This window comes from Rana temporaria, chromosome 2, assembly GCF_905171775.1.
Source record: "Rana temporaria chromosome 2, aRanTem1.1, whole genome shotgun sequence".
Taxonomy (NCBI): domain Eukaryota; kingdom Metazoa; phylum Chordata; class Amphibia; order Anura; family Ranidae; genus Rana; species Rana temporaria.
Window position 1 is genome coordinate 491160867 of NC_053490.1, and position 12106 is coordinate 491172972.

At 45.5% G+C, this 12106-nt stretch overlaps 1 protein-coding gene across 3 annotated transcripts in view; it reads left to right on the forward strand.

Moving 5' to 3' along the window:
• NCAM2 (neural cell adhesion molecule 2) overlaps window positions 1–12106 on the forward strand; it is a 410155-nt gene that overhangs the window by 350694 nt on the left and 47355 nt on the right. The window lies entirely within an intron of this gene.

Consider the following 12106-nt stretch of genomic DNA (forward strand, 5'->3'; position numbering starts at 1 on the left):
AATACAATTGCTGGTGTTCTCATATTAATACCACAGGCAGTGATCAGCAAGTATTTTCACTTAATGTACTGTGTCCTCTGCACAGTGTGCACCTAAAAGCTATGTGAATACAATTGCTGGTGTTCTCATATTAATACCACAGGCAGGGATCTGCAAGTATTTTCACTTGGTGTACTGTGTCCTCTGCACAGTTTGCACCTAATGCTACGTTAATACAATTGCTGGTGTTCTCATATTAATACCACAGGCAGGGATCTGCAAGTATTGTCAGTATTTGTGCAGCTACATCTCCCTGCAGGCCATTAGTATGTCTGGAAGGACAACAATGAGAGGCAGAGAGTCACAAGCCGATAAAAGAGGGCAAGCAGGCTCTAAAGGCAACAGTGCTGGTCATGGACATGGTGCATTCTCATTAGCACGTGGCTGTGGGACACGCTCGTCCTTTTTTCGGCAGCTGGCCATGTTGAGCCGCAACATGCCGAACACTTGGTAGAGTGGATGACCAAGCGGTCCTCATCCTCCTCATCCTCTCTCACCCAGGTTTAGGGTACTTTGTCTGGCAAAGCAGCTGCCAACACAGCCTCTTCCCTCTGCTCAATGGCATCAGTCACTCCTTCCCTAGCCCCACCATGTCCTCCTGAGGAGTCCCCCAAACTGTTTGACCACAGTGTTGGGTACATGCTGCAAGAGGATGAGCAGCATTTTGAAGACTCTGCTGATGGTACCCAGCTAGAGGAAGGCAGTAACGTGAGCCCAGAGAGAGGAGGTGCCCAAGAAGGACAGCAATCTGGCAGTCTTGTTCCCCCAGCTGCAGCATACTGCCAGGTTTGCTACAGTGATGAGGAGGGAGGGGATGATGAGGTCACTGACTCCAGGTGGGTGCCTGATAGGAGAGAGGAGGAGGAGGCACATATCCAATGAGGCAGGATGCCCTCCAGGTGCCAGCTTTAGGGCAGCACACCGACTGCATCACAACGCAGAGCTACGCATGTGCATGGCGCATTGTGCACGTCTCTCAGCGTTATTCCAAAATTTCTTTGGTGTGGGCCTTTTTTGGGATGAGTGCATCAGTTCGCACCGCTGCTATTTGCAACATATGTCTCAAGCGTATCTTGAGTGGCCAAAACATCACCCGCTTGGGCACCACATGCTTGACCAGACGTATGTCGACCTGCCATACAGTTCATTGGCAAGCGTACATCAAAGACCCACACCAAAGAACAGAGCGGTCCTCTCCTTGCTCCTCATCAGCTGGGATCTCCAACCCCACTATACATTCAGTCCTCTCGGAAGCCTGCACTGATAGGACTGAAGGTGTAGAATTGGGTGTGTCACAGCCAAGTACTTGTGGGCAATCTACTATCGGTACACTGATGTCAGATTGTACCAGGCAAATTTCCCTGCCCCAGCTGCTGCAGCGCTGAAAGGAGTTCGCTCCCAGACATCCACATGCCCAGCGGTTGAATGCTAGCTTAGCTAAATTGCTAGCACTTCAACTGCTGCCTTTTAAGTTGATAGACTCTGCCCCCTTCCGTGAGTTTGTGTAATGTATGGTACCTCAGTGGCAGGTTCCCAAACGCCACTTTTTCTCACGGAAGGCGATTTTGGCTCTCTACTGGCATGTGGAAGGCAATGTCCATGCCTCGCTGGACTGGGTGGTCTGCGGTAAGGTGCGGCAGGTACCCGGGCTTACGGGATGTGCTGAAGCAGGCCAGGAAACTCTGTGTGCATTTCCGACGGTCATATAATGCCAGTGCTCGGCTGGCTGACCTCCAAAAGGAATACAACCTGCCCAAGAACCACCTACTCTGTGACATGCCCACCAGGAGGAACTTTACGTTGGCCATGCTGCAGCGGCTGCACATGCAGCAGAGGGCCATGAATGAGTATCTGTGCAAATATGGCACCAGGACAGGGTCAGGGGAGCTTGTTTTTTTTCCCACACCAGTGGGCCATGATCAGGGATGCATGCACTGTCCTGTCACCATTTGAGGAGGCCACGAGGATGGTGAGCAGTGACAGTGCATGCATCAGTGACACTGTTCCTCTTATCCACCTGTTGGAGCACACGCTGCATGGAATAATGGACAGGGCCCTTGAGACAGAACAGAGGGAGGAAGAGGGGGACTTCCTTACCTCTCAAGGCCCCCTTTATCCAGACAGTGTTCCTGCTTGCCCGCCTATCACACAGGAAGAGGACGAGGAGGATTGTGTCAGCATGAAGGGGGAGCCTAGCACTCAGCATCAGCAGCAGTCTTCAAGGGATCAATTACAGTCCCAAGAAACCCATGGACTTGTACGTGACTGGGAGGAGGTGGCTGCGGATTCTGTCGTCCTCAGTGGCCCAGAGGACTCTGCACCGAATGCCTCAGCAAACCTATGCTGCATGGCCTCCCTGATCCTGCAAAGCCTGCGGAAGGATCCTCGTATTCGTGCTATCAAGGAGAGGGATCATTACTGGCTGCCAACCCTCCTTGATCCACATTACAAGGGTAAGGTTGCGGACCTTATCTTGCTGGCGCAGAGGGAGCAGAAGATGAAAAATCTTCGGGAGGCCTTACAGAAAGGTCTGTGCAACGCGTTCCTAGAGACTGGGAGGTTACAAAATCCTGGTCCTGGACAATGTGTTGCTGAGGCTTCGGTCAGTCAAAGAAGGAGCGGTGGAGAAGGTGGCGGTCTGACCGATGCGTTCAGACAATATTTTTGTCCGCAGCCCCAAGGTATGACTGGTTCCAACAACCATCGCCAGTGTCTGTTTTACATGGTGCCGGAATACCTAGGGGCAAGATCAGACTTGGACACCTTTTCCACCGAAAATCCTCTGGGTTACTGGGTCTTGAGGATGGATCACTGGCCAGAGCTTGCACAGTATGCAATTGAGCTACTGGCCTGTCCTGTATCCAGCGTTCTTTCGGAACGCACATTTAGTGCTGCTGGAGGCTTAGTAACCGATCACAGGGTGCGCCTCTCCACCGACTTGTTCGATTGACTGACCTTCATAAAAATGAATCAGGCTTGGATCACCACCAGCTACCAAGCACCTGATGCTGATGTAACTGAATATTTTTTTTGGAAATGTCTGATCCCTTCAAGACTGCCTGTCATGCCGAGTGACTTTCCTGTTATGCTGAGTGACTATCCTTTTCCTCCTCAACGATCATGCTGATAGCTTGTAAGACCATTTTTGGTTCTGGGCACCGCCACCAGTGGCTAAGGCCCAATTTTTCTGTCCCTGTTTAACAGGGGTGTGTAATTGCATTTTTTGATGCAATACTTTGCAGCAGGGCTCATTCCTGCGCTCCAACTAGAGTAACTGTGAGGGGTTGCAGTGTTGTGGCACCAGCACCAGCGCCTAAGGCCCAATTTTTCTGCCCCTGTTTAACAGGGGCGTGTAATTACAATTTTTGATGCAATACTTTGCAGCAGGACTCATTCCTGCGCTCCAACTACAGTATCTGTGAGGGGTTGCGGTGTTGTGGAACCAGTGCCTAAGGCCCAATTTTTCTGCCCCTGTTCAAGGGGCATGTAATTACAATTCTTGCTCTAATATTTCACAGCAGGGCCCATTCCTGCGCCCACCAAGAGTAACTGTGAGGGCTTACAATGTTGTGGCACCAGCACCACCTCCACCACCACCAATAAAGGCCCAATTTTTCTGCCCCTGTTTAACAGGGGCATGTAATTACAATTCTTGATCTAATATTTCACAGCAGGGCCCATTCCTGCGCCCACCAAGAGTAACTGTGAGCAGTGCTTTAAGTGAGCCAAAAGAGGTGCCGGTACTCTATTAGGCGCCGGTGCTCCCCCCCCCAATACTGAACATGAAAATACCCTGATGAATAACATCCATTATTCTATCTATTTTCTGTGGTGTCTGTCCCTTGTCATGCTTTGTGCCCATTTTATCTTCTCTTTTTTTATTTTCTGACATCATCAGCTGGTTTATATAATTTTAGCAGAAAATGCACCAATATATTGCAAACCATAGCAGCTATGGTTTGCAATATATTGGTGCATTTTCTGCTAAAATTACATAAACCAGCTGATGATGTCAGAAACTAAAAAAAGAGAAGATAAAATGGGCACAAAGCATGACAAGGGACAGACACCACAGAAAATAGATAGAATAATGGATGTTATTCATCAGTCACTCTGAGCAGTCCATGTGCAAGCTTGCAATAATAATCATACAATGAACATCTTCCTACTTTTCAAGACGGTTTAAAATAAACATAAAAGGAAAATAACAGGGCAAGTCTGCATGGCTGTCTGAAACGAACCATGATAAATTGATAGGAGAAGTGTATACATATCAGTCTGTGAGCAGCCATAGGTAGCAACAAAACACTCACCAGTACTCTGTACTTCAGAAGTTCAGATCCAAAGCAAAGTCGGGTTTTTTTCACTTTGCTGCACCGTCCTGACTCCTAGGAGGGCCAGTCACCCGCTCACATGCACCACGCCGCACTGATCGCTCCTCACAGGCGCGCGGAAAGGAGTTGAAGTCACCTAACGTGAGGTCAACTCCCTGCCTGCGCCTGCACGTACGGCTCAAGCCGTACTCTGCACACGGCCCGCCCTCCTCCACTAGCTGATGGCCGGCCCAGCCAATGACATTATGGAGGAGAGAGACGGTGCGCGATGTAATTCGCCCAGCGCCGGCCAGCCACTACAATACTGTAGCTAGCTCTCCGCTGCGTTCCAGTACCGGAAACCCACGTACTGGGCGCACGGAGAGGTGCTGGTACTCTCCAGGGCCATTTTTGGAAGTGGCGGTACTGAGTACCGCCGCGTTCCGGCCCACTTAAAGCACTGACTGTGAGGGCTTACAGTGTTGTGGCACTAGCACCAAAGGCCCAATTTTTCTACCACTGTTTAACAATGGCATGTAATTACAATTCTTGATATAATAGTTCACAGCAGGGCGTTCCAGCGCCCACCAAGAGTAACTGTGAGGGCTTACAGTGTTGTGGCAACATCAACACCTAAGGGCCAAATTTCTGCAGAGTATATACAGCAGGCCGATACTTTCAAACATCCAAACGACTCCTACTTGCAAATGGAAGGAGACAACAGGAAGCGAGAGGAAAAAATCTTAAAAATAGATTTTTTGGCTGGAGCTATACTTTAAAAATGTACCAGTTCAAAATTACAAACAGATGGCCAGTCTCAGGTAGGGCAGCGTAACTTTGTGCGGGCGTAGCGTATGGTATTTACGCTATGCCGCCGCAAGTTAGAGAGGCAAGTGCTGTATTCACAAAGCACTTGCGTCCTAAGTTACGGCGGCGTAGCGTAAATGTGCCGGCGTAAGCGCGCCTAATTCAAATGAGGAAGAGGTGGGCGTGTTTTAGTGAAATTAAGCATGACCCCATGTAAATGACATTTTAAAACGAACGGTGCATGCGCCGTCCGTGGACGTATCCCAGTGCACATGCGTCGGATAGAATGCCTAAGATACGTCGCACACTGCCTACGACGTGAACGTAACTTCCGCACAGCCCTATTTGCGTACGACTTACGCAAACGACATAAAAAGATACACTTGTTCCGACGTCCATACCTTGCATGGGCTGCGCCACCTAGGGAGCAGCTTTATATTTACGCCGGCGTATGTCTTACGTAAACGGCGTAACTAATTGCGACAGGTGCGCGTACGTTCGTGAATCGGCGTATCTTGCTCATTTGCATACTCGAAGTGGAAAACAACGGAAGCACCACCTAGCGGCCAGCGTAAATATGCACCCTAAGATACGACGGCGTAGGAGACTTACGCCGCTCATATCTTAGCCTAATTTAAGCGTATCTGGTTTCCAGAATATGCTTACATTTACGACGGCGTAGATTCAGAGTTACAACGGCGTATCTACTGATACACTGGCGTAACTCTCTCTGAATTTAGCTAAGATTCTACTTAACAACAAACCTACAGTCCCTGTCTTGTTTGCACCGCCTGTATACTGCTATTCAGAGTATATAGGGCTAAAGGGGCTGGAAATGACCTGGGGGACCAGACATTACATTAAAGCCACAAGCAGTTTTAATTTACTTTTTTCCTATAGAAATGTCATGTTGTGCAGGGACAGTTCTAAACACGGGAAACACGTGCCACTTCACAGGCATACTATAGACACCCAGCAGTTACGATATTTAAAGGAATATTTCAAATTTTTTTCACTTTAAGCATCAGTAACCCCTTCCATACAGGGCATTTTCACCCCCTTCCTGCCCAGACCAGTTAGTATTTAGCGCTGTCGCACTTTGAATGACAATTGCGCAGTCATGCAACACTGTACCGAAATCTTTATGGGTTTTCTTCCCCACAAATAGAGCTTTCTTTTGGTGGTATTTGATCACCTCTGTGGTTTTTATTTTTTGCACTATAAACAAAAGAAGAGCGACAATTCTGAAAAAAACACAATATTTTTTAATTTTTGATTTAATAAATATTACAATTTTTAAAAAAAAAACGATTTTTTCCTCAGTTTATGTATTCTTCTACGTATTTTTGGTAAAAAAAATCGCAATAAGCGTTTATTGATTGGTTTGCGCAAAAGTTATAGGCCCGGATTCACATTGGCGCATATTTATGCCGGCGTAGCGTATCCAATATACGCTACGCCGATGTAGCGCAGAGAGGCAAGCACCAAATTCACAAAGCACTTGCCTCCCAAACTGCGCTGGGTTCCCTCGGCGCAAGCCGTCGTAGTTGGAAGTGGGCGTGAGCCATGCTAATGAGGCGTGACCCCATGCAAATGATGGGCCGAGTGCCATACAAGTACTTAAAACGAACGGCGCATGTGCCGTCCCATGGACGTATCCCAGTGCACATGCTCAGAATCACGTCGGAACTACTCCCTAAGATAGGACGGATCACTGCCTACGATGTGAACGTAACCTACGCCCAGCCCTATTCACGTACTACGTAAACAACGTATAATAGCATGAGTTGCGCCTCATATATGGGGAATAACTTTACGCCGGACGTACGACTTACGCAAATGGCCTATATTATGCGCTGGGCGCAAGTACATTCAGAAATCGACGTATCTCCCTCATTTCCATATTTGAATAGGAAATCAATGGGAGCGCCACTTGCGGCCAGCGTAAATATGCGCCCACGATACGCCAGCGTAGGAAAGTTACGTTGGTCGGATGAAGCCTATTTTCAGGCGGATCTCAGTTTATGGGCACGGTGCATAGATACGACGGCGCATACTTACACTTACGCTGTGTATCTCGAGATACGCCGGCGTAAGTGCTTTGTGAATCCGGGCCAAAGCATCTACAAAATAGGGGATAGTTTTATGGCATTTTTATTTACTAGTAATGGTGGCGATCTGCGATTTTTATTTTGACCTTGACATTGCGGCGGACATATCGGACACTTTTGACACGTTTTTGGGACTGTTCACATTTATACAGCGATTAGTGCAATAAAACTGCACTGATTACTGTGTAAATGTGACTGGCAGGGAAGGGGTTAACACTAGGGGGTGCTGAAGGGGTTAATATGTTCCCTAAAGTGCACTTTTTTTGTCTGGTACAGATTCTTCCTCTTCTGGTCTTAAGGCATGATGAAAGACTCTCATCTTATGCCTGACAACCCTTTTTATATGTCAGGTTATTTACCATAACAATCGACTAAGGCCCCATACACACGGTCGAACAAAACCGATGAGAATGGACCGAAGTTCAGTTTCATCGGTCCAAACCGACTGTGTGTAAAGGCCATCGGTCTGTTTTCCTTTGGTCCAAAATTTTAAAACATGCTTCAAAACCGAACCGATGGACCGCTGCCCGATCAGTCCAAACTGATGGTTAGTACAGAAAAGCATCAGTTCAAAACCCGCGCTTGCTCAGAATCAAGTCGACACATGCTCGGAAGCATTGAACTTTGTTTTATTCAGCACATCGTGTGTTTGACGTCACCGCGTTCTGACCCGATCGGTTTTTGGAACAATGGTGTGTACGCATATCAGGCCGTCAGGCCACTTCAGCGGTGAACCGATGAAAACGGTCCGTCGGACCATTCTCATTGGTTTGGAACGACCGTGTGTACGGGGCCTCACAGACAACTAACTGTCAACTGAATACAACAATTGTATCTACATTCCCATTGTATCCAACAGCATTTGTTTGAGAAGTTCTGTGTCTGTGAAACCAGAATTCTGAATAAAAAATCATATTTTATATTGAACGCAACAAACTTTACACCTACTTTGTATTGCAATAGCACTATTTATTTGTTACATTTTAAGAAAAAAATATATAAAAATGTAAACAGCAATTAAATAGGATTACACATGATAAAAATACTAGTAATAATTATAGGGATTATATTACAAACAGTTGTATTTAAATCACAACCAAGTAAGGAAAACTACTAACACAGATTTATGAACATATAAACAGTTCATACCAGAAATGTGTAAAATCACATTAATAAATGCAAGAATAGTTAAAAATGCACATCTGTACACGTAAAATCATGCCAAATATATAATGCTGTGAGAGTCAGACATTGAAAAAAAGATATCAGAAAACTTTGAAATATATCATTTTTGTCTTTCTTATGAAACTACATAAATCACCTAGTACATTGCTTTGTTTTCTGCATGTATTCTGGAAATGTTCTGCTAGGTTTTATTGAAATAAAATAAAACATTCAACAAATATACAGAAAATAATCTCTTCAAGACTTTCTTTCTTTTTTTTTACAAAAAACAAAACAAAATTGGCAGCCACCTATATAATGGCATTTTCCTTTGGGTACCTACTTTTGTGTACATAAAAGCAAGAGCTATATAATTAAACACTACCTGCACTTCCATGGAAGCTGTGCATATTGTCGACTTGGGACTCGCATTTGAAAACACAAAGGAAAATAAAAGAACCCTTTTTCTTTGGTCATGTTAGTGCCAATTGCTTATTTTGCAATTTAAGCAACAGAGAGTACTGTATTTATACAAGACTTTTATGTGTGTTTGGCATTGCTTCAGATAAGACATTCTGACACATGAAATGAAAACAGCTAATCTATGAAAAGACATTGGGCCAGATTCAGAGAGAACTTACGCCGACGTATCTGTTGATACGCCGCATAAGTTCTAGGATGCGCTGTCGTATCTATGCGCCCTATTCTTGAAACCAGATACGCCTGAATTCTGGCTCCATCCGACCGTCGTAAGTCTCCTACGCCGTCGTATTTTAGGTGCATATTTATGCTGGCCGCTAGGGGCTCTTCCATTGATTTACGCGTCAAATATGTAAATGACCTAGATACGAACGTACTTACGCCCGTCGCAGTAAGCTACGTCGTTTAGGTAAGGCGTACGTCCGGCGTATAGTTATCCCTCATAAAGCAGGGGTAAGTCATGTTAGGGTATGGACGCCGGAACAGCCGTCGGATTTTACGTTGTTTGCGTAAGTCGTACGTGAATGGGGCTGGGCGTAGGTTACATTCACGTCAAAAGCATTGAGCCGACGTACCTTAGGGAGTATATGCGATGTAATTCTGAGCATGCGCGTGCATGCGCCGTTCGTTCGGGAACTAATTTACATGGGGTCACGGCTAATTTTAATACAACACACCCACTACCTTCCTAATTTGAATTAGGCGGGCTTACGCCAGCCCTTTTACGCTACTCCGACGTAACTTAGGGAGCAAGTGCTTTGTGAATACTGTTCTTGCCTCTCAAAGTTATGTCGGCGTAGCGCATATAAGATGCGCTACGCCCGCACAAAAATACGCCGCTGTCTCTGAATCTGGCCCATAGTTTACAATTTTTACATTTTAAATCCATCTATCCAAGTGTAGCTCAATCCAAAAATGTTTTTTTTTTTAAGTTATTAGTAGCTTAAGGAACACCTGGAACAGTATTAACAAATAATATTTAATTAATTGTCTTTTTTTAGAATATATTCCATCTTTTAAAAATGTTTTTGGTCTAAATAGAGTAAATAAATACATTTACAATTAAATACATAGGGGCAGATCCACGTACATGCGCACAACAATACGGCGGGCGCAGCGTATATAAGATACACTACGCCGCCATAACTTTTTTTTTCGAATCTTCAAAGAATTTGAGCCATAAGTTACGGCGGCGTAGTGTATCTTTGGCGGCGTAATGGCGCGCCATTCAAATCTCTGTGATGGGGGCGTGTTTTATGTAAATACGACGTAAACAATGTTTTTTTTTAACTGCGCATGCGCCGTCCGTGGGGGTATCCCAGTGCGCATGCTCGAAATTAACCTGGAACAAGCCAATGCTCACGACGGTGACGTCATTCTACGCAAATCCCTATTCGCGAACGACTTACGCAAACAACGTAAAAATTACAAATTTCTATGTGGGAACGACAGCCATACTTAACATTGAGTACGCCTCATAACAGTAGCTTTAACTATACGCCGGAAAAAGCCGAACGCAAACGATGTAAAAAAATGCGCCGGCCGGACGTACGTTCGTGGATCGCCATAACTAGCTAATTTGCATACTCGACACAGAATTCGATGGAAACGCCACATAGCGGCCGCTGAAAAATTGCGGCTTAGATCCGACGGCGTACTAAGACGTACGCCTGTCGGATCTAGCCGAGATGCCGCCGTATCTTGTTTTGAAGATACAAAACAAAGATACGATGCGCAAAAATTTAAATTACGCGGCATATCAAGAGATACGCCAGCGTAATACTTTTGTGGATCTGCCCCATAGTTTGCAGATGACTAATGCCTTCAAAAAATGAGTTCTGGCCTAGTTTAACCTCTTCCCCATACGCATATATGTGACACCACAGTTAGTCTTTAATCCTGCACTGCCATACACCATGTGCAGTCGGTGGAACAATTTTGAGTTTGTAACATGCTCGCTCATTGCCCCCAACACTGTGACCGAGCTGGTCACTATTTACAGATGAGAGCTGTTGGGACAGGCTTCCAATAATGTATCTACTGTGAGATCTCACAATTGGAGTCCCTGGTTTTAGCCTCTGGCATGAAGATCCAAATGCTAAGAGAATAACAGTAAAATACAGGGAAACCCTGGCATATTTCTAATCACATGAAAAACCAGAAGGGGCAGTTTTTCATAGCCCTTTTAATTATCATCTGATCTCACACCATTGGCAGGAATAATGCACTCTTCTGTGAACCCTGTTAGTGTTGGGAAGAAAGAATCACTGTTCATTTGATCCAGTCCCATAATAAAAATTCACATAGATCCTCATCTATAATGCAGAGATTATATGCTTTCCTCTGCTGCCACAAATGTTCCCAAGGCCCTATTGAAGAGAAATTGCTAGGTGAAGTTTCTACTCAACCTGACACTTCTAGAAGGGTGTCCTCAGTGGTTTCTCCCACTGACGGTTGGCAGAAGTAAGCATTGAGCACTGTGGGACACAAAAGAGATTGCACTGCTGGTAGTGTCAGAAACTTTTCCCCGTGATTTCTCTTTAGTGGAGCAGCAGAAACAGTGTGGGCAGCAAGTTTATATTTTCTGCTTTCGGGAACATCTTTTATGGGGAATTTAGTTTGGGGACATGGTCAATTTAAAGTTTCTGGTTTACCTGGAGGCATGTTTAGTGTTTTTTTCTCTAAATATGATTTGTTGTACAGTCTTATTAATAAAATTTTTCCCATGTTTAGAGTCACTTTCTTTGTCTGTGCATGACTTTTGCTGAAATGTAAGGGGCAGTTATTGCCAGTCAACTGCCTGAGCTTCCATACTGCACACTCAGAAGATGATGGACAGTGGGGGTAGATTTTCAAAAATAATAGAGACCTCCCATTTAGCAAGGTAAAGTTCACTTTGGAAAGTGTATGTTAATTTTACAAAATATAAAAGGGGAAGCTCCACTTGTTTGCCTCCTCCCCCCTCCGCTGACACATTTGTCACCTTTCTAGAGGGGGAGCAGGTACCTGGTGTTGACTGGTACCTACTTCCACTTCCGACCAATCTCATCATGGCAAAGTCACCCGGAAGTTCGGGCCCCCCTCCTCATTTCCCTGCTGCCGGGCTATTCACAAAGCACAGTGCACTTTGTGCATGTGCAGTAGGGTACCGGCTGTGAATCTGCAAGCTTTCACTGCTGGTTTCCCTTGCAA